The 23,497-nt window shown below is 42.1% G+C and overlaps 1 protein-coding gene across 7 annotated transcripts in view; it reads left to right on the top strand.

Annotated features, from left to right (window-relative positions):
• CD226 (CD226 molecule) overlaps positions 1-23,497 on the top strand; it is a 92,773-nt gene that overhangs the window by 39,206 nt on the left and 30,070 nt on the right. The window lies entirely within an intron of this gene.

Raw genomic sequence — 23,497 nt, 5'->3', positions numbered from 1 at the left:
CTGCTCCCAGTCTCTCATTTGCGTTAATAATGCCACTTCTCAAAAATATAAGAGTAAATCCTCTTTATTTTCTCTCATTCTTCACCTCTAAGTGGCTAGACTTTCAAAATAAATGTCTCATCTATGTATATCATCCTATATTATAAACTACTATTATCTCTCACCTCTATGTATTTTTTTTAAAATGATTCATCATCTAGATGCTTTTACCTGAAAGTCTGATCTGAGTAACATAGCCCATCATCTTCCAAGAAATATAATATCTAATGCCCTAGTTTTTGGACTCTCTTCAGGACCTGGTAGGACTATGATTCAGGTTGTCTGGTGCTCTAAGTGCAGGTAAGAGATGCCTAACCTCCTTCATTCTTGATTACCTCCAGATGAGGCATGCAGTCTTCTCAGACTCCAGCCTTCTGGGAATTAGCTCAGACAATAGATTATAGAACAGAAGAGTTGAGAAATGATAGGATTTCATTATAGACTGGTATTAGGTATCAAGTAGAAGGAGAATTCAAGAATGGTAACAGGAATTACTTGGGGTCCTGGGTAGATCGTGATATCATTTACTGAATGGGGGAGTATGAGGTGAGAAAAAGGTGTGGAGTGGGGTGGAGAGGTTTGATTCTAGACATCCAAGGAAGCTTTCTAGTAGGCAGGAGGGTTTTTGAGTCAGAGCTCAAGAGAGCAACTGGGTTGGAGATGTATACACGGTAAAGGCATGGGTGTGCATGAGTGTGCACGGTGAGCTTTGGCTAATGATCTTTTACACAAATGACTAGTGATTATTGAATGTTCGTTCCTTGGCAACTCTGGGCAAGGTTCAAAAGGCTTTACATGGATTCTTTCATTTAATCCTCACGATACCTCTATCAAATACATAGTGGTATTAAGACAAAATTAGAAAATGAATTAAAACAGAGAGTGAAGGACAAACTATGACGAGTGTAAGAAGACAAAGCACTTAGCACGTAAGGGTGAATTGCTCAAAGGATGTGCCATGTAGATGCAGATGAAAGGGACATTTTTAGATCCAGAGTTGCCTCACTCTCCACACCAGAGTGTGCAGGTGAGTGGCCTGTGATACCCATCCCATTTGATCAGAGGTTTTCTGGAAATTGAAAACACTCATAAACGTCTGATGTCTGGAGGGGCTATCAATATGACCTGAGTTTTCTTCTCAGCAGCATTTTCTAGGCTGAGTAGCAGCTGCCTTTTTGTGACTAATGCATTCCTGAGTTTCTCACAGTCCCCGCTATTCCCTATTACTATACCTTCTGTCTTCAGGAATTTCTGGTATCTTCCTCGACCCTGCAAATCTGCAACCCTCATCTACTCAATTACTCCTTAGTCCTATTAAAAATGCTATTCAGAGCCTTCTAAGATTGGTCCTTGCATACATTCCAACTTGTCCCTTTATGTATTCTTCTTTCAGCCAAACTGGGTTAAGTTTTAATTCCCGAAGCATCTTCCATATTCCTGAATTTGGTGTCTTTGCTTGTGCCTTTTCTTCCCTTAAATACTCTTTCACTCCATATACTACTTATCCTTCAAGGGACAGCTAAGGAAACCTTTCCCCATTCCTAAAATGAGAAACAGTGTCTCCTCTCCACTCCCCCAGATGTTGTTTGTGGCTACCTTTTAAAGATATGTTGTTCTTGGATTCTGCCTAGTGGTTACCATGTCAGTTTCTTCACGGACCACCCCTCCACCACCACCCCTGGGCCCAGGTCCTTCAGTTGAAGGCAGGTCATATCCCATTACCCTTTCCATGATCCCAACAATAGTGGGCACTAAGCGCTCTGCATTTAGGAGACTTGGCTCAATAAAACAGCAAAAGAATAGGGGTGAAGGGAGAGAAGTGATACTTTCACTGGAAATCATCAGCATTAACTAATTAGTACTTGGAAAGCTGCTAATTCCAGATACAATTAAGTGGAACAGAACAACCTCTTATGAAGTACCTTCCAGGAAGTGTAAAGTACTTTCCTGAGTGGTAGCAGATTTATAGCCCATCGTATGTAAAACATATCTTGAGGTATTTTTCCGTGCAGATTTATTTCTCTAGATAGCTTAATTATTTGACTTAACTTTATTCTAAAAAATAAGTATAGTGGGATTTCCCCCCCAACTGTACTTTTCCCATGGGGCATTCTTTGAAACGTATCTATCACCGTTCCTCCTAATTCATAGCTTACTGAGATACCTTGGTAATTGATCCCACTAGTTCGTTACTTCATCACCCAGAATGGGGTTGTGTCATTTGCAAGGTTTTATTGTGAATATCTATTAGCACATATTTGTGAATATATTGAGTTTAGTATATCCATGTTCACAGAAGCATTATTCACAATAGCCCAAAGGTGGAAACAACCCAGGCTTCCACTGAGGGATGAATGGATAAAGAACGTATACATACACACAGTGGAATATTACCCAGCCTTAAAAAGGAAGGAAACTCTTAACACATTACAACATGGATGAACCTTGAGAATATTATTCTAAGTGAAATAAGCCAGTCACAGAAGTACAAATACTGCATGTTTCCTTTTATTTGAGGTACCGCAAGTCATCAAATTCATAGAAACAGAAAGTAGAATGGTGGTTGTTAGGCAGTGGGGTGTGGGGGAATGAAGAGTTGCTTAATGGGTATAGAATTTCAGTTTTGCAAGATGAAGAGCTTTGGAGATCGTTTGCACAATGATATGCACAGACTTAACACTACCAAAGTGTACACTTAAAAATGGTTAAGATGGTAAATTTTATGTTATGCATATTTTGCCAAAATTTTAAAAAATTCATTTATATAAATATATATAAAATAGTGAGTTTAGTAACAGGATTAATTCACAGGAGATTTCACTTAACAGTTTTCTATTTAGAGAAATTCCTATCAGTTTGTCTTCATCGCAGTAAGTACAAAGATGGATATGTTGACAGAGAACTTTGAGTTCTGGTTCTGCCCTTCTAACTAGTCTTGTGCTGTTTGGAAAGTCCCTTCATCTTTTTGAGCTTCAGTTTACTCATATATAGAATGAGAATAATAACATGCACCTTATGGGCAGGCTTGAGAATGAGTGAGGTAAACGTATGCAACGGCCTATGTGGGTACCTAGCAGATAGCAGGTACTCAGGACATGGTTCCACTGAGTCCCCTTTTCACCTTCCCTAAGGAGTTGGATATTCTCATTCAGTGTGAATCTTCAAGAGTATTTCCACAAACATATTAAGCAGTTACCGCTTGCTCGGCCGCCCATTAGGAACTGACAAGTGGCATGATATAGCTCTTGCCCACATCTCTATTATAAACTGGTAAGGGAGAAAGGTAGATATTACATCACTGTATGACAAATGCTCCAATGGGGATAACTTCCCCAAGGGGGGAGCTATTAGTGCCCGTAGGATGCCCGTCATCATTCCTCATTGTTCAACTTGAGGAGGGGAGAGGGACACCTGATACGAAAGGAGAAATGGAGAAACGGGAGTTGGCGCCAGGAACGGGGTAGGTGTGTCCTCTGCAGCAGGGAACAGTATGTGCAAAGGTCCAGAGTAAAGAGAGTGCATGGGGTATCCGGAATGGGAGCCCGTTATCCTGAAATGTAAGATACAGCCGATAAAATTGGAGAGGCAAGCAGGAGCCAAACACTCAGCAGTTTTCTTCCAGGGACTGAGAAGGTATTGGCAGGTTTGGTAGGAGAGAGAGATAAGATTGATTGCACAAGGAGAGTGGTTTGTTTGGGAGCGGGACTGGCGGGAAGAAGGCTGGGCCAGAGGCTATTTTGTTAATACAGGCAGGAGTGAACTGTCACTGGACTAGGATACGGCCCTGGGGAGAGGTAGCACAAGTTCGAGAGATACTGAGAAGGTAGAATTGACAAGCAACTGACTGCATGAGTGCGGAAGGGAAGAGAAATTAACAATGATACTGGTTTCTGAGGAGTGGGGAGAATGGGAAGGAGAAGGAATATGGCTTTGGGGTATCTGTTAATAGGAAGTGAAGAGAAAGGTATTGACATCTAAATAAGTTGTATCCATTTGTTCCCCTTTGCCACAAGATGTGTCTACTCAGGGAATTCTAGCAGGTGAGTTAAGTGTTTCTTGTCTTCGCAGAGATCCTGCTGCAGTGCCCATCCCAGTTCACACCTAGTTATGCACCAGCTGCTGTCTCAGCACCTGCTCTCAGTTTTCTGAACAGGACTGAGTCTTGGGGGCCTTAACTGCCTTACCATATCTAGGCCACCCCTTTGAGATGGTGCCATTGAACAGATAGTTGTTCTGAAGGGGAGCAGCCATTTGCAAATACCAGACGCACACTTTGTCAAACAAGTTGGCTTACAGTGTCTGCAGAGCAACTCGAATACAGGTTCCCTATCCCTGATGAGATCATCTTGTCCACTTCTGGGTAAAGTCCTCATCATTTCTTTAAAGTCATGTGGTGCCTATCTGTTCCAATAGAAAAATTTGGAAATTCCCTCATTGTTTCATAAAGATAGAGCCAAATAATTCCTTCAGTGTCCTTGTCCTTCTCTTTTTATTCTCCGCGATTCTGTTGTTGTGTGTGCTGTTTTCAAGCGCTGGAAGTTTCTCTCATTCACTTTCTATTTGATGTAGTTAAAACTTTTCAGTATTTATTTTGGAGTCTTTTGCGAGATATTTTTCAAATACTCTTTTGGCCTAGTTACTTATTTGTACCTCTGGGCTTTCTCATTTTCCCCAACTGAATGGTCTTTTGTTTTCTGGCGATACCTTCATCCTACTGTGGCTCTTTGACTTTGCCAGTGTAGCCATGAGGGGTTTTATTTCAAGCACCTGGCCCTTTAGATCTGTAGCATATATTTTCCCTGGACTTTCAAAAAGGTGTTTTTCAGAAGTCTTGGGGTTTCTTTTGGGATTTTTACCTTTTCAACTCTATCTTTTATTTTTTTAACCAGAATATTTGCATTTTATTATTGTTTTCCATTTGTAATTATGCAAGACTTCCAATGAGTTTTTTTTCTGACTTTGCCTTTCTAGTTAGAATTGCCTTTAGTCATTTTGATCATGAAATGTGCCTCAAAGTGCCTAACATATGTGTCTGTGCCATTCCACAATGCAGTGATTTCAACGTATTTTTATTTCTTGTGGATTCAAGAACCAGTTGTATGTGAAATCCAAATGTAGTGGGTCCACAGCTTTCTCAGAGGGGAAATTCAAGATTGAGTACAGGCATATCTAAGGAGTCCACCAGTTTAATTTTTCAGTCTGCTCCATTTTGTGTCGTGTTTCCCTCTTAGCTTTATAGTATTTGCTAAAAGGTCTGCAGCACAACCCAAGAAACTAGTATCTCCTTGTAAAAATTTGAAGTTTCTGTAACAGTTGTGTATTTAGACATGATTTCTATGGATGCCATCCTTTATAATGATAACGTATCTATCCTCTAGAAACATTGTTTTTTTAGTCTGAAGGAACAATACTCCATTGATTTTTATTGATTAATCTCTTTCCACCCTGAATCAGATGTGTCACTTATATCAAGCTTGTCACTTTCTTGCAAGTTTTCCATCAATCTACTTAATTTTTTAGGCCTCCAGGATTTGTGGAGGTCCAGTTACATGTTTCTATTGGTCAGTTCCCAGATAAGGAGTTTGATAGAGACTTCACTGGCAAACACCAAATGTTGTAAAAGTCCAGAGCTGATAGGGAAGGTGGGCATAAAGGGGAAGCACCTTTCGCAGCTGCTTCTGCGAGGCTTGACCAATCTTGTGTTGGCGGAGTTCTTATCAGTCAAGACTGCAGTCCTCCTGGATTTACCTGCCCTGATTCCTCCAGCCTCATGTTCTGTGGTTGGCGAGGACCCTCCTCTCCAGCATTATGCTGCATCTTGCTGTCTTTTACCATATTTCCTCTTCAGGGCTGCTAGGTCTAACACTCTCTCTCACCGCTTTAAACCTGTGTGAGGGTGGATTGGTCGGGCTGTGAGGGGTTCCGCTCCCAGGCACTTGTCTTCAGCACCATGTGTCCTCAAGCACTGCAGACACCCGCTGGGTCTGTGTCCTGGTTTATGGTATCAGTGGAGAGAGGAATGTAGGATTCTGTTGAAGCCCAGCATTTCTAAATCAGATCTTGAGCACTTCAGTAGGAATTGTTCCTTTTACCCTAGTCTGGGTTTAGTAGGGCCCTTCTTCTTGACACTGAAATTATTGCTCAGCCCTTAAAAGCCCTCAGCCCTTTTAACACCCCTGTGTTAAAAAATAAAATGTATCCTTACTTAGAACAGACTAAACATTTTGCAATAGATTTGCTATATCTCCAGTGCTCTTATAAAAACCTCTGAACATTTATTTTTCCTGCTTTGTATATACCTTAGTGCTCCAATTAGTAATAATTGGTCATTTGTTATGGGGAATTTCTTATGTTTGATATAGTGGGTAATAATGGGTATACAAACCGAGGGTTCTCAGTACTCCCTTACATGTAGTTAGGCAAAGACAGAAATGGGATCTTGTTTTTAATTTGCACATACACAAGTACACACACACACACACACACACACATACACACACACCACCCAAACCATATTAAAGCAAAAAACCTGGAGAAGAAGTCTCTAGGGTAATAAGAGAATAATCGGGAATACCATGGAAGCAAATTATGCCACATAGCACTGAATAAAGTTTGGGGTGTGTAAGCCATATAATGTTTGTGTCTTTAACTTTGATTGACAGTTAATTAAGTTGACTAATGAGCAGACAAGTCCTATAAAGTCATATTCAAAAGATAAGGGAAAGTGAGGAAGGCTTGAGTCTCCCCACCAGGAACGCATTGTATTTCATGTGCATGGTGACTCAGCCTGGAGGAGGGAGTGCCGGCTTATTAATGAACTTGGGTTGGGAAGGTAAAAGGATGGGTGTCCTCTTACATGAGATGATGAGAAGCAACTCCTGCCCCGGGGATGTTCATAGTCTAACGGCACAACGGGGTGTGTGCTGACTGCTCACAGAGATGTCTGCAGTGGCAAATGACAACGTAAAAATTGTACTTTTGCAACCAAGTCGGAGAAGGCTTCACAGAAGATCACCTTTGTGGAGGTCTTCAGAGTGAATAGGAGTTTTAGGGATTCCAGCAGACAGAACAACCTGCATGAAGACTCAGAGGAGTGGATATGAGTGGTGAACACATGGGGTCTTGAGTGGCCTGGTGAGGATGGGGACTGGGGGTCATGGACAGACATGATGACGGGGTTGATGAGGGCAAAGGGAGAGGTTGCAACAGCTTGTGTTTGCATGAGGCGCTACGGAGCTAGAGGTGCTGAAACTAAGGGTCATGATCGGATTTACAATCGGGAAAGATTACCCTCCCAGAGGAGAGATGGATACAAATTCCCATAGTCTCCGTGTGGAAAAAAATGCATCTTAAGACAGTGGTGACCGATTGTATGTAGATGAAGAAAGCACAAGCAAACGCAGCTGATTTATGNTACAATCGGGAAAGATTACCCTCCCAGAGGAGAGATGGATACAAATTCCCATAGTCTCCGTGTGGAAAAAAAATGCATCTTAAGACAGTGGTGACCGATTGTATGTAGATGAAGAAAGCACAAGCAAACACAGCTGATTTATACTGTGTAAGCAAGATTATATTTTTATTAGAGGGTTCCAGAATTAGTAGTTTGGAGTTGCCAATATAGCAGCAATGATGGGCTCTCTGATGTATATGTAGTCTTCTGGTGCATAGTGGGCCTTTGGTTCTTCGGTTCAGAAACTAAATCAAATTTCTGGGCTCAAATACTGACTCCACTTCCAGTAACCATGACCTTTGTTATCATATCTTTAAAACGACAATGGTAATGGTGCCTACAATGTAGGGCAGTTTTGAGATTCACATTCTCTGGGAGGTGTTTGTCACATCTCATGCCAAACTAGAAGTACCTAGTATGTATTAAATATTAGTAGTATTAATTGGCTAAAATAACCTAAGTTGTTTTCTTTTGAAGAATTATGAGTAGTACTATACATAGAGAGAAATACAGAGGAAATATCTTTCAAGAAAGTAAAAAGGAGAACAGTGAAGATTTCTCAGATATGAAAATGAAAAAAAGGAAGCATTAGTGGGACAAGAAGTGATTCTGTGTTGTAAACTGCCCACGGCATTCTTTTATCTTGTATCTGAATGGACAGTTGGCAGTAACAGGAGGTATGTTTTTTATGGAAAACTTCTGAGTTTCAAAACACATGAAGTTGAGGTTCATAAGTGTGAAGAACAGAGAGACAGCTGGGTAGGCCACCTTTGATCAGAACCAGAGGATGGAGGGAAACAGGTTCATTTGTAGTGTCTTTCTGAGGGGAAGCAAAACACTTAGGATTCCCTCCATCCTTCCCAGTTCCTGTTATGGGCTTGAGTCTATGTGGAGGGACTGAGAACAAAAGTACACGAAGGTAAAGGAGTAGTTCGTGTTCCTTACGGAAACAAATTGACTCTTTTTTGAAAGAATTAATTTTTTAAATCCTCATGCAGTGTCTGGTACTATTCAGACAACCCATCCTCTCACTAGTACTTACGAACCAGTCATGATAAACAATTCTTTTGTTAGACTTAATAATCCTGCCCTGAATTGTTCAGTAAAATAAGATGAAAAATATGCTTTGCTGAGTGCCATTTATTTCACACAGAGATAATACGCTTTGTCTCTTCAGCGTTTATTCTTAATACTTAGATAATCTACTTGCCTTCCCTTCTTTCAAATAGTAGAGTCATTAGCTTTCTTTTGCTACCAGACATTGTTTGAAGGGTTTCATCTACCTTCCAGATAATCCTTTAAATATTGTGGTAAAAATGAAATGTTTTGTCTTATGCGATAAAATTCCCCTGGCTCAAGGCTTCTTTCCCAATATTTTGGATATTCTTCGTAGCCATAGAAGAGGTCGATTTTTTATCCCGTTTGAAGAAAGGTCCCCAACAGCTTTTCTGGAATGTTCGAACTGCTCAGGTTTCTCCAGTACTCTTCCTCACCTTGAGCATAATGGAGGCAGAGAGGCCACAGCCAGTTTTCAGTTGTCCTTGAGAAATGAAGCAGCAAATTAGCTGAGATAATATCCAATACTCATCCGAATCAGTGGCTGAAGCCTCTACAGCCAGAACATTTACCGCCTAAAATTTGAACCTTTTTCTGTGTTTGACCTTTCTCTCCCTTTTGCTCTTTTTTCTGGTTTTAGAGCCTCCAGCAGCTACATGATTTCTCAAATGCTCCCTCATATTTCAATTTCTAGGCCTTGGGCAGACTCCCCATTCCCTCCTGCCTCCCCCTATTGCTTCCGTGGCTGTGGCCGTGGCCGTGCAGAGCACAGCACCCAGTGAAGTCTCTCTGTCCTGCCCCAGACATTTAACCTTACAAAACTAAGCAAATGGGCCCACCTTCCGGGCCCTCTACTTTCCATCTGTATTTCCAGTGAATTCCCTGCTCCCATCACGTGTCCTGGATGGTTGCCTACCTCTGCGGCTTTGCTCCAAGTCCAGTTGAGACCTTGCTTCTCTGCCCAGACGTGGCTCCTGGTACTGTGTCCTGTTTGGAGCTCATAGCACAGCATGTGTTGTAATGATCTGCTCCCTCATGTGGCGCCCTGGCTAGTTCATAAGCTCTGTGAGGAGAGGTGCACATCTGTCTTATTTTCCAGTGTATCCCTAACATCATTTTTTAGTCCCTCTCATAGAATAGGCCCTGATGAACTATTTTATGCTGAATTAGTGATTGAAGCAAGTGACTTTTTTGTAAGTTCCTACAGGGTGGGGATAGGTCTTGCTCACATTTATATCCCATAAATATTGCCTCACAGATCTTTTTACAATAGACTCTTAAGGGTTGATTTGCTCAATTCACTCACCTCGGTCTTAAGACCTGTCTTGGAAAGTTGTTTCAGCATTATTCTTAAGTTGAAAAAAAATGTAGTTTGGGAAAGAGACTGGTACCATCTTAATAAGAAAAAAGAAATGCCATTGTGGTATGACTGAGCGGGTAAAATTGAAAATATTTACGGTGATTATTTTGGAGGTTGGTATCATGAGTGATTTTTATCTTCTTCCTTTTTGCTTACATGAATTTTCTAAATTTTGCACACCAGAAAAAACAGAACAAAACAACCTGCAAATAGTCGGTAATGCATGGGACTGTCCTGGGGTGCCCTTCTTTCCCTGCATGTGGTTTGGTCTGGTGCAGCACAGGCTCTGTCTGATATTCCTTGGACAGTCCTTGACCCCTTAGCGAGGGGTCAACTCACTTCCAAAGTTTGAATGCAGGGACTCTTGGCGGTCATCACATTCTTTTTCTTTTTTTCCGAGAGAATCCAAACTACCCATCTTTTCCTTTGCCAAACTTTCTCCCTGCTATCTCAAAGCATAGTTATCCACGAATTAATTATTAGAGTGGAGCGCCAGTCAATGATGCTTTTCAATAACATCTTCCCCCCAACAAGCGGTATGAGGAATTAAAGCTAAGTTCGTACACAACACCCAGGGCATACCTGATATTCTGGATGGTGAGAGATGAAAGCAACCACTTGGGAAAGTGAACTCAAACGACCAAGGTGAGGAAACATGTAAATCCTGTTTTACTTTTAACAATAAACAACCGTGTGACAGGTGTATCTTAGGAGCAGGACTGTGAATGAAGAGGAAAATGTAGGTTAAAATATGGGCATAAAGTGAGGGAGGGGGCTCTAACCCAGTCTGCACTGGAGAAGTTATCTGGAAAATCTTAGCAGAAGATTCCACACCTGACTCCATAGGCCAGCGCAGTGGGCAGGGGGGATGCAAGGAGAGCTAATGCTGAGAGAGGGAGTAACCCAGTGTAGACTCAGAGGCAAGTCCAAGTGTGTCTTGACAGGAAGTTCAGGGTCAAGGTGAGCGGTGAACCAAAGTTGAATCATGNCAGGCCAGCGCAGTGGGCAGGGGGGATGCAAGGAGAGCTAATGCTGAGAGAGGGAGTAACCCAGTGTAGACTCAGAGGCAAGTCCAAGTATGTCTTGACAGGAAGTTCAGGGTCAAGGTGAGCGGTGAACCGAAGTTGAATCATTGTGAAACTGGGGCTTATAATATGTGCTAAGAAGTTTGAATTTTATTATAAAAGATTTGGGAGTACATTCAAGAATTTTCAGCAAGGGACTTACAGAGCCAAATCTGCTTTTACAGACTGCTCAGGCATTATGAGAGGGATGGATAGAAGTGTGGTGGGCACGAGTAGGAGAACTATTACTGGGCTGGTGCTTCAACCCAGGGGAGAGGTAGACAATAAGAACCTGCAAGAGTGGAGTGCGGAGAAGTGGGCAGAGCTAAGGACCTTAGGGAGAGAGGGTGACAGAACCTGGAGGTGAGTTCGATGAGAAGGGTAGGCAGGGGGAGAAGTGAAGGCTGGTGTTGTCACGCCGAGTGCATGTGGGGTGTATTTGCCAGATGGAGGTCATCAGAAGGATACTATGTTGCAAAGGTTCAGCATTTACCTGTGCAAAGTTATACAGTTATTTTGGCATCTCTTAAAGCACAATTGATAGGAATATAATGAATGCTCGCTGGGTACATATACTGGGTAGAAAAATCTATTCTGATATTCTCTTATATACAGAATGCATTAAAAGTAGGGTTCATGCCTTCAGATAGGTTTATACTTTAGTTGATGAACTGTTTACTAATTATAGAAGATGAAGTGAGGTCTCTAGTTCCCTTGGGATGACTCAAAGAAAATATCATTTTGTGGTTTGATTCTTATCTAAAAATCAAGAAAATATACTCTTGTGTTACTCTGTGAATCAAAAATATTGTTTCTAGTTGAGATGATAAATGTTTTGAATTATAGCTTTCTGGAAAACATTTTGTTTCATACAGATTAGTCTGACAGCCTATTTTTTTAGCTTTTATTTTTTATTTTTAAAGAAGATACATTTCATTTTCAGAGTTGAAATAATATTTGGGGAGAGATAAAGTGGGGAGGGGTGGGTGGCCAATGTCATATTAAATTTTTTCCTAGGGCTAAGTATTCTTAAAATTTATTTAAATTGGTTTTGTTTTATAATCTTACAAGATTTTATTTTTTTTTTAAGATTTATATATTTATTTGAGAGAGAGAGAGAGCATGAGCAGGAAGGCAGAAGAGAGGGAGAGAGAATCCCAAACAGACTCTCTGTTGAGCACAGGGCCCAACGTGGAGCTCAGTCTCATGACCCTGAGATCACGACCTGAGCCGAAACCAAGAGTCTGACGCTCATCCTAACTGATCCACACAGGTGCTCCNATTTTTTATTTTTAAAGAAGATACATTTCATTTTCAGAGTTGAAATAATATTTGGGGAGAGATAAAGTGGGGAGGGGTGGGTGGCCAATGTCATATTAAATTTTTTCCTAGGGCTAAGTATTCTTAAAATTTATTTAAATTGGTTTTGTTTTATAATCTTACAAGATTTTATTTTTTTTTTAAGATTTATATATTTATTTGAGAGAGAGAGAGAGCATGAGCAGGAAGGCAGAAGAGAGGGAGAGAGAATCCCAAACAGACTCTCTGTTGAGCACAGGGCCCAACGTGGAGCTCAGTCTCATGACCCTGAGATCACGACCTGAGCCGAAACCAAGAGTCTGACGCTCATCCTAACTGATCCACACAGGTGCTCCTATCGTATATGATTTTATAAGTAACTATGTACTAAATTAATCTCTCCCTGAAATATGCAGTGAGGTTTTTGGTTTTATTTGTGGTGTGTCATAAAGAACTCACAAATCACCATTTTGGTGGTTATCTGTGGTTGCTTAAGCCACCAGTGATTTATTTATATGCATCACTTAGGCGCCTAATTGAAGCCTGGCAGTAAATTATTTTTGCTGTTGAATACAATTGAATCTATTGACAGGCAAAAAAGATGCTTTGTTTTCCTGTTACTCTACACCATATACTTCTGAAATGAAACAGTTTACGTGTGATAAACCCCACTTGATTGAAGCACATGAGGGCGTATTAGGAATCGCCACGACTGGCTCTGACACGCCTGTGATTAGACTCTGATCCCCAAATTTTATGGCTTTTTGTTTTGTTTTGCTTTTATTTATTTTTTTTTTTTAAAGATTTTATTTATTTTTTTGACAGAGAGAGACAGCCAGCGAGAGAGGGAACACAAGCAGGGGGAGTGGGAGAGGAAGAAGCAGGCTTCCAGCGGAGGAGCCTGATGTGGGGCTCGATCCCATAACGCCGGGATCACGCCCTGAGCCGAAGGCAGACGCTTAACGACTGAGCCACCCAGGCGCCCCTGTTTTGCTTTTAAAAGGCAAACCCATAAATGTGATAAATGTAATTCCAAGATAATGGAGTTAGGAAGCCATTACTGAAGGCAATTTTAGAGGAAAATAGAGAGTGTAAAATGATGACTTTAAAATATTTAAAATTATGGAGGTGGAAATTAAATTGCAGACTTTGGAGAGAAGTGTGTACCATACAGGGGAAATGGAAGTCATCCCTAATTTAGAGGAAGAATTTAAAGAGAGATAAAAAGCCAGAGAGAATGGCAAATGTGGAGTTTAAATATTTTAAAAGTAACCATTTCAATTAGTTTCTGCATTTAAAAAAATGGCATGTAGCAATAGGACATACAAATTCATAAGGGGGCATATTTATCTAAGANATTAAATTGCAGACTTTGGAGAGAAGTGTGTACCATACAGGGGAAATGGAAGTCATCCCTAATTTAGAGGAAGAATTTAAAGAGAGATAAAAAGCCAGAGAGAATGGCAAATGTGGAGTTTAAATATTTTAAAAGTAACCATTTCAATTAGTTTCTGCATTTAAAAAATGGCATGTGGCAATAGGACATACAAATTCATAAGGGGGCATATTTATCTAAGATCTTTCTGACCTTGCTTCAAACAGTGTATTTGAGAACTAAGTATAATCTGTAAAATAATTTTGTTTCTTTTTTCTATTTCATCTTTGTTTTTGGCGTTTACATGCTTAATGTTGTCCTTAGATAAATTCTAGCAAATGGAGATCTACAGCATAATAGAAAGCACCCAGGGGTCTTTGGTTAGTGATATTAACATGGGGTTCATGTATTAGATTAAAATACATCATATAGTCGCTTTGGCCATTTACTAAGATGTCTATGCATTTCTGTATATTTACACGTATTCTACTACTAAGGAATTGAAGCAAGTAGCAGTGATTCTGATCCCTGTCAGATCCAATGTCCTCTTTCATCCTAAGTACTTTGTAACTCTTGGACTATTTTGAAATCATATTCATAGATACGGAAAACGACCTACACAGACAATTCATCTAATGCTGTAAGTGTAACTTAAAGGAGAAATAGCAAGTAAGCAGTTTACAATAACGTAGTCTGCATTTTCATTTATACCTGTTCAAGAACTATTCTGTGAGAGGACAAAATGAAGTGCTACATGTGTCCACCTGCATTTAGAGTCACCACGTAGCATAAGTACACGCCCCTTGAAGACTTGGTTACCCTGAGTGGCACTGTCAACAATGATGCTGTATTCAAAATGAACAACTGAAGTTCTAATCCTTCAAAGTGAAAATTGCCCCTGATTTAAGCTGAACAGGAACAGAATTCCTAAAAAAGCCAGGGTAAGCTTAAACAGTTCAGAAATATTTTGTGTACATTTTCTTGTACCAATTTACTTACATGTGAGTCAGAACCTCTTGAATTATTAGTTGTAATTCCTTTGAAGGTAATTAAGTTTTGGCCCAGGACTCAAAATATCATCTTAAGTATAGTAGGTCCTCAACTGATGGTGTATCAGATTCTTTGGCACATGAACATTTTTATTTTATTGGGAGTAACAGAATGACAGCTGAACACATCTGAAATAGTTTTAGTTGTCATTCTCAATTAGAGGAAAGGCCAAAAGTTGGGTACGTCTTGCCCTTCCTTCCCTTTCCACTTTCTTGCAGTAGAAATGCTTTTCTAAAAGAGCAATATACAGGACCTGGCACAGATACTGAAATCTGAAGTTCTTCAGTGAGAAAATTGGAGGACCGAGAGAGCCATTGCAAAGAATTGCCAACCACAGGTTCAAATCAAAGTTAGAAAAGAAATATCTTGCCCTGGGTCCATGAACACATATATATTGATATAGGGTGTACGTTGTGAGTTTCATTTCTTGTAGTGATAATGAACTTGAATTAAGCTCTGCTGGTCCTTCCTCTCATTGCCAATGGCATTAATATGAGGTGGTTGAGTAGAAGGAAAGAAGAGCTCACTCATCACACTCTTCAGGTGGGCTAGGGAATGCAGCTGCTCTCAAGGCGTATTAGCGGGTTTCACCTAGCACGCGAAGAGCCATAGAGCTGTTCTGCGTGTGTTGGGTGGAATATTGTTGTAGAAAGGTAGAATTTCAGAGCCAGAGGACTTTTACCTCCTGACCTGATATTTACAAACCAAACTCTTGAATAATATTATAAATAATGGACACTTTTGATCATATTTCTGAAATAATGCTAAGAAAATAAAATCACGAGACTGCTTTCCCAATTTTGTAAGTGTCTCTAATAGCAGTGATGTATTTTCCCCAACTCACTTTGTTCCCAAAAACATCATTAAGAGCAATAGGAATTCATAGAGAAGGTACGGGATGCAATTTTTTCTTCCCAGACTTTGATAAGAGCATCTTCTTCCACTTCTCTTCCTACGTAGAACCCTCCAGTTCTCTTAGCCTGAGATTTCTCCTCTTTCCCTTGGGCCTGGCCCTTGTTTGATGACTTGCAGGCTGAGCATTTGACTAGGACACCTGAGCCCTGGGAGACGCATTCTCTGTTCACAGCAGGTCCTCCTGCCCATGAGATCTGTGCTGGCAAAGGGACCAGGACCATGTCCTTCTCAGCTGCTGTTGGCACTTATCTCACGCTTGGAATTTAATGGTAAATGACAGAGGTTTTCAATCTAAGAGCTAGATACTGGCTTACCAATTTTGCTCTAAGGTGTTCTAATTTTTTTTTTAATGTTTACACTGTAATGCATAAACATAAATTAATGAAATTCTTCATTAATTGCTTCAGGCAGTTTTCCTTTTAAGAAAATGAAAAGTTTGTTTTCTTTTCTAGTTGTGGTCAAGCTAGTCCTTTTCCTGTTTCGAGAAGTGAGAAATTTAAATGACAAAATAATCTGTGACCTATGACAATAATAAATCCTTTAAGCATGTTTACCTCCTCAGTCAGGGACTGTTTTGTTTTTAAAGCTCTGCCAATCTATTCTCTAAAATATATCAAGTTCCTTTTTCTTTCTACAATATCCTTGATATTCTCCAGATCCCCCCCCTTCTCCCCCTTGAGGGGCTTGGGTGGAGGGGCCAGCTCCCCCATCATAGGGTGCTGGCAGTTGGGCTGGGTCTGGAAGAGAGAACAATGTTCTGGGGGCTGTTCTCCAGGGAAAGCCTCCGGGAACAGGTAGGATGGTCTCCTGGGATGAGTTCTAGACAATTTGCAGCTGCTGGAAGGAACAACCGAGCAGCTGTGGTAGAGAGTGTGTTCGGGTTGCTGTGGCCTTGAACCTTGGCAGACCTCCACTGGGGCCTCAGATTCCTTGCCAGAAGCACACCCCAGGGCCCTGACATGAGGTACCACCACACTGTGACCCTGAGGGGTGGGGTGTTCAAAGCGTGATGGGAATTGGGCTTTGTTTAACAGGTGGCTTATGGCCTGAAGCAGACGACTTGCTGATGAGTCTGGGACAAGGGGCTTCCAGCAGGGCAGCCAGGTGTTTTTCATCCCAGAACTCCCCATCCCCCATAAAATTCCTCAGATCGGGGAGTAGCAGCAGCAGCCGTCCTGCCTGGGGCCTCATTCAGCCATTTCTTCCCTGAGCTGAGCCTAAGGTACTCAGCGAGTCCCAGCTCAGCCTCTTCCTGCCCCCCCATCAGGACACACCTGTATTCCCCACATACTGGAAGCCACCCAGCATAGCCTGCCGTTTTCCTGGGAAACCCCAGACTCCACACCTACACACACACACACACACACACACACACACACACACACACACACAAGTTGCTTCTGGAAAGGTCATGGGATGGAGGCAGGGAAGATGCCCTAAAAGACCCAGGGAGTATGTTGCTGGTGGACGCTGGGCCAGCCATGATGGCACATACCAGATTCTCTGCCCATCAGGGGTGTGTGTCATTTACATCTGGGATATCTTATTCTAGTTAGAAGAAACCAGTGAATTTAACTGTAAAAAAACACTATAGCTTTCTAGGATTGACCTGTAGATATTTCCTCTGTCTTAGAGACAGCACTAATTGAATGCTGAATAAATACATTATTACCTCCTTCTACTGCCATACCTATTTCTTTTATTGGTATATCCAAATTTCCTTTTAAATCCCAATGAATTGACATGGGAAGGACTCATTTCCCTCATTCTACCAGTTCTTTGTGTCTCTTTTCTGGCACGATTGCTTTTCCGGCAGGTCCCGTGATGATAGCTCTGCCCGTCAGCAGCCACGTGCGCACTGGGTTTTCAATACTGTTCTATTTTTCATTTTAACTTCGTCATAGTTTGAACGAAACAATTTCAGCCTCTCCTACCTCAGAGGATTGTGAGAAGTATTGTTGATCCTGCTGTGGTTTGAAAAGCACCTGGACCTCTTTGGAGAGAAGGTATTAAAGCCATAAATACTACAGCGCTCGCTGGTGCCCAGGGGATCTGCCAGAAGGAACAGATCCTGTGGGTGCTTGTATTTGGCAAACGTGGGAATGAAGACCCAAATTCATGTAGGACCTGGACTGAAAAATATTACTGTAGGCCCTTGGGATCATCCACTGAATTTATAACATGGTGTCATCTTCAGAGATGGTTTCTCATCCATTTATTCCACAATATTTATTGAACAACTTACGGCGCCTGGCATTGTGCTGAAGGCAGACCTCATATTGAAGACATGCCATCTTCAAGGCCCTGAGAGTTTCCCAGGGTGGGGAGGACTGGCAGCAAATAAAAGACAACACAATAGAACGTACAGAAGTAAAACAGACGAGAGAGTGGTTAGCCTAAGGATGAGTAAGAAAATACTTCCTTCAAGGAGGTGCTGTCGCATTTGAGTTTTATGGGATAAGAAGTGATTTTCTTGGACCAGGATGGAAGGAGTATATGAGGCCATCTGGGAGAAGAGATGGCTGATGCAAGATCATAAGTGTGAGTGCTATTCTTGGGGACACTGGAGTATACAGTAGATTCTAGTAGTAGATAAGACTGGAGACAAAGGCAGGGGTAAAATCCTAACAGATTTTACTAATAAATGTGCACTTTGTCCTATAGTTACAATGGGAAACATCTGAACCTTTTAAAGCAGAGATGTGGCAGGATCAGATTTGAATTGTAGCTACATAGTTTTGGATGCAGCGTGAATTGGAAGGAAAAGGGGCTAGAATTAGAGAATACCTAGAGGCAGGTATTTCAATGGTCCCATTGAAGAAACACAGGGAAATATATAGGAACTAAGTCTTGTATTTTCATTCTCTTTGGCTTCAAAGTCATTTTGCTATGTGGATTTCCCTGGTACCATGCTTAACCCCCTACAGATGAAATAAATGAGTTAGCAGGTATTTTTTGATCATCAAATATATGCAAGGTATAATATAAGGTGTTTCTAGAGATTGAAATAAATGCAGTTCACGACATAGTACAATTTGCCTTGAGAACTTTTGGAACATGGTGGAGTAACGAGCAACAAATGAATATTTTAAAAATTATTTCTGCCTCCAAGGAGCTCAGCATAATTGAGAAAAGCAAGGTAGAAAACACACCAGTTCATGTTTCACGAGTGTAGTGATTTGTTTTGCACGATTAGACATGTGAAGAGAGTAAGAGCTGTAGGACTCCATGGCCTGGGACTGTGTGAGCAGGGGGAGCTGATACTGTGGGACAAGGCAGGCTAGCTGGACCTTGAAGGAATGATCGAATAAAAGAGAGCCCTGTTACCAAAGAAGAATTTCTGGAGGCTGCCTGCGGGCGCTGTGGTGTAAGTTCAAATTCTAGATTCCAAGTAATATTGGTCAAGTTCCAGCGCTGTGCCTGCCTTAGGTTGGCGTTCCTCAGAAGGAGTACCAGAGAGGAGGAGAAATGTGAAAGGGACGTGTTAACAAGTATTACCTAGATTGAACAGGAAGGAGGCCAGGCAAAGTGCAGGGAGGTTAACTGGAGCTCATCGGGCAGAGGCACCTGAGGACCCCCTGTCAGTCACTGGGCAAGGGTCCCTCTGGGTGTGTAGATCCCAGGCAAAGCGGGTTCCAGCCTCCCTGAGCAGAGCAGCAGTTGCTGGCTGTTCAGGAGAAAGCACCAAGTTGGTGTGCCCCAAAAGCAGAGGGCTCCCAGGGGGTGCCCATGGGGCCTGAAAGCAGTTGCTCTGTGTCTGTGTCAAGTGCCACTCCTTTCAACTGCACAGAGTTCCCTGCATTGCGGGGCTGGTTGAAGCTTATGACTCAGACCCAAGCCAGGATCTTTCCGTTCTCCCCACTCATCATTTGCCTTTCTCCCTTATAGAGAACACAAATATTGTCTGAAAGGCTCAGCCCCCAAGAAATCCTAGCCTTTCTTAACCATGGTCAGGACAGCATAAGATATTTTACTAAGTGAAATAGGGCTCATAGTCAGATTTTCAAGAGAGAGCTGTAAGGGGGAGTACTGAGCTCACTTGCTTTGAATGCTGTCATTATCAGTGACCAGAGATTTCTGCAGTGCTGAGACTCGAGGGCCGCATGTTCCCCTTTCCTTATATAGAATGCCTTCTGTTTCTGAGGTCACATCTTTGCAGAATTGACAGAAATTGCTTTCCAGTTTTTCAGAGTAATTTTAATTGGATAGTAATTTTAATTGGATAGGAATCACAGTGGTAAAAATGGTGAACCCCACATTTCTGAGCAGTGAGTTTAAAAACTTAAAGTTTAAAAATTGGTTTTGCAATTCAGTTAATTTTATTATACCTCCTCTTTCTATGGAGGTTGAAGTAGGCGTGTCCTCGTATATGTGTTTCTGTAACGTGTGTGCAATGCGTGGCNTTTTATTATACCTCCTCTTTCTATGGAGGTTGAAGTAGGCGTGTCCTCGTATATGTGTTTCTGTAACGTGTGCAATGCGTGGTGGGGATTTTCCCCATTTTTAGCATTTCTAGCATTGTATCTAATTGCTTCTTAGTCGTTTTTCATATGTCATTCATCAGAAATTCTACTTGCTTGTTCTCCACAAAACCAACTAGAAATATAAATGAAAGGTAGTGAGGGAGATACTGTAAAAAAATAGGGACATGGGCAGAAAACGTAGAAAGAAGGGAATTGAACACGGAGTAGATGCGCCAAGTGCACGAAGCTTCTTTAGCTAATCGAGCGTCTTGTGTTTGGTGTCCTCAGCAGAGTTTCTTTGGGAAAATAACTGTAATTGTTCGAGACCCTTTGACAGAACTTGCCAAGCCCAGAGTCAGCCAACAGCATAGCTTTGAGTTGGCTGGGAACCAAGGTCACACCTTTCCATCCCAGAGTTTCCGTGGACTTGGGGCTCTGTGCATGCAATGGCCTGGTTATGTGTCTCTCCACTGTCTCAGACCTGTGCCTCATTTGTCTTTACATCCATACAATTTTTGTTGAAGGAGTGAATGAATGAGTGAGTGAATAAATGAATGACTGAATAGCAAAAGAGGTAACATTTTGTTGCCTCCTGTTTGTAATTTATCTTCCTGCTCGTCTCCCACGCGCCTGGCCCTTGCAGGCGCTCCCCTGCTTCTGCCCCCTGTTGTCCCTGGGAGCACTGTGGCCTGGGACATGGCTGGCTCCTGGCTTTTCTCAGTCTCCTCTACAGCCAGTCTGTTCCTGGCTACTTGCCTGTGGGAAACTGCTTCCTTTCCTATCACTTGGAAAGCAGTCTAATGGACGATTTCACACTAATGTGTTGGTGCCTGCCAGGAGCTGAGGTTGTTATGTGCATTTTAAAAAGGACAAGTAAAGAAATTGATTTCTAATTATAGGATTTAAAGCATAATAAAATAAGATATTTAGGAACAGGGGCTTCCTGGGATCCTATTTTGCTTCTGTGAAATCCTGCCCAGTTGCAGGTAGGAAGGAAGAGTCTATGGCCTGTAGTTTCTCACAGGCACAGGGATGGGATGGCAGCCTGGCTTAGGGGCAGTTCCCTGAACCTCCTCCCTAGGATGGACTCCCTTCTCTGCCACCCTCCAGCCAGCTGGGTGACTTAATTCGGGGTTGCCGGTGTTGGGGACTAAAAGATAAAGCACATGTAATGCCTTTAATGCTGGCACATGGTCAAGTCTCATTCAAGGTATATTATTTTGCCTTAAAAATATGTTGAAAATGTTTAAAGTAACTGAAACAAAATGCTTACTGTAGTCTGCAATGACAATTCACTAACACAATCTATTCTCTAGCTGGATATGATTAAGGGTTGATGTTAACTCTTGATTCTTTTTTTCTGTAAAACTCTGCCATGCAGAAAACCTGCATTAAATTTCCAAGTCAGTGAGGCCACTTGCTAACTTTTTCGTAGAAAACAAGCCAATGCTCCTGGGCTGTATTGTAATCTTTCGGTTTTACAAGACCTCAGAACTACACTACTTAAAATTCTTATATCCCATGAGTCATTTATTTTTCTGGTTGGGAGAAACTACAGCAATGTTCTGAAGGAAGACTTTTTCATGTACTTCAACAAACCCTATGGTAGCAACTTTTAAAAAAAAGTGTAGTTCCCATCACACAGTGACAGAGATTGAAATGTACATTTTAACAATTAAAACCTGTGAGCAAAATTTACATATGCAGATCTGTGGTGATCCTTCAGACAGATATTCTCAAGCTTCAGGGAGCTCCATAAAGCTACTGGGGGGGGCAGCCTGGGGTGTGGGGGTGCAGCTCGGCCACAGCAGTTGCTCTGAATCACAAGGCGGCGGGGGGGGGGATCTGAACCCCGAATCTGTCCAGGGCCGAGCTGTGTGCTCTTCGTGTTCTGTGCTCAGACAGGACATCACAATTTGGACATGCTGCAAACCTCCCTTCATGTGAATCTTCCTCACCGAGTCTCTGATATGCCATCCAGGACCTGTTCGCCTGATTCTAGTTACTTCTTTCGTTGAAACAAGTGGCCTTGCTTGGCCTGACAGTTTTGTCAGGCTGTGTTTTTATCTCTGAACGCAGCTCTGGTTCTTCCCACTTTATCTGTGCTGTTCAGTCAGACAATCTTTTAGCTTATTTTTATCTTGTTTGGTTCCTTTACCTTTTATCTGCACTTTAAATGAAGGACAGGAAATGACAGTAGTGGGAGGGAGCTTGTGAAGACCACTGATTTCCTTAACTGGGGGGCCTTGCTGCTTCTGGTAGGTTCTGGTAAGATCCAGACTGTAGGAGAAATGCCAGCCTGATGAACTCTTTCCCCACCTCCTCCCACCGCAGTGGTGGTGTGCTAGGGCCATGTCAATGAGATTCCACAGCCTGGGGAGGGTATCGTCTCTGTTCTGGAGCTGAAAGTCTCAGACCATGGTGTCCACAGGGTTGGCTCCTTCTGAGGCTGCGATGGGGGGTCTGTTCCAGGCTTCTCTCCTCACTTCTGGTGGATTCTGGCAATCTTTGCCATTCCTTGGTTTGTGGACCCTTTGCCGTGACCTCTGCCTTCACTTTCACATGATGTTCTCCATGTGCTCATGCCTGTGTCCATAGGCATGGTCATTTTGGATTGGGGGACCACCCCACTCTGGTTTGACCTCATCTTACTGATGACCTCTGCAATGACCCTCCTTCCAAATAGGGTCACATGCTGAGGTGCTAGGGATTAGGACTGCAATATATTAATTTTGGGGGGACACAATTCAACCCATAACCCCCCATCCAAGCATCATATGGGAACATTCCAGCTTTTTAGAGAAATGCCATCCCCACCTCTTTCATTGCCTTCTGCCTTTGTTTTTTTTTAACTAATAATTTTTTATCATGTTATGTTAGTTACCATACAGTATACCTTAGTTTTTGATGTAATGTTCCATGATTCATTATTTGCGTATAACACCCAGTGCTCCATGCAATATGTGCCCTCCTTTGAAATGATCACAGCACTGGGCGTTTACAGAGTGGGCAGGAGTGTGTCGGGCACAGTTTATGGGGCGTGCTGCCGTGGCCTCAGCTAATGGTTGCTGTTTGCTCCGTTTTCTGTTCTGCTTGAAGCTGCCCAACACCGCAGTTCAGGGCCCACCACAACTGCCCTTTCTACTTTTTGTCTATTGCTGGCAGAACTGTGAGGGAGGCAGAGTCCCCTTTGAGACCTTTAGCCTCTTGAGTCTGTGGTCCTCCAGCCCTCCGTGCATCGCCTGCACTGCAGGCCCTCTGAGCTTTAAAAGTGCTATTTCTCTGCTCCCCAGACTTTGTTGCTGCTTGTAATTGGGAGTTTGTGGGTCTGTTTCTTTTGCTTGCTTTGCCCCCAACTTTTCTTTATTTAAAAGGGACGAAAAAGTTTTTTAAGTATTTATTATTGAGATAAAATATAACATG

Source organism: Ailuropoda melanoleuca, chromosome 14 (genome assembly GCF_002007445.2).
Source record: "Ailuropoda melanoleuca isolate Jingjing chromosome 14, ASM200744v2, whole genome shotgun sequence".
Classification (NCBI taxonomy): Eukaryota; Metazoa; Chordata; class Mammalia; order Carnivora; family Ursidae; genus Ailuropoda; species Ailuropoda melanoleuca.
This window is presented reverse-complemented; position numbering and strand designations above follow the sequence as displayed.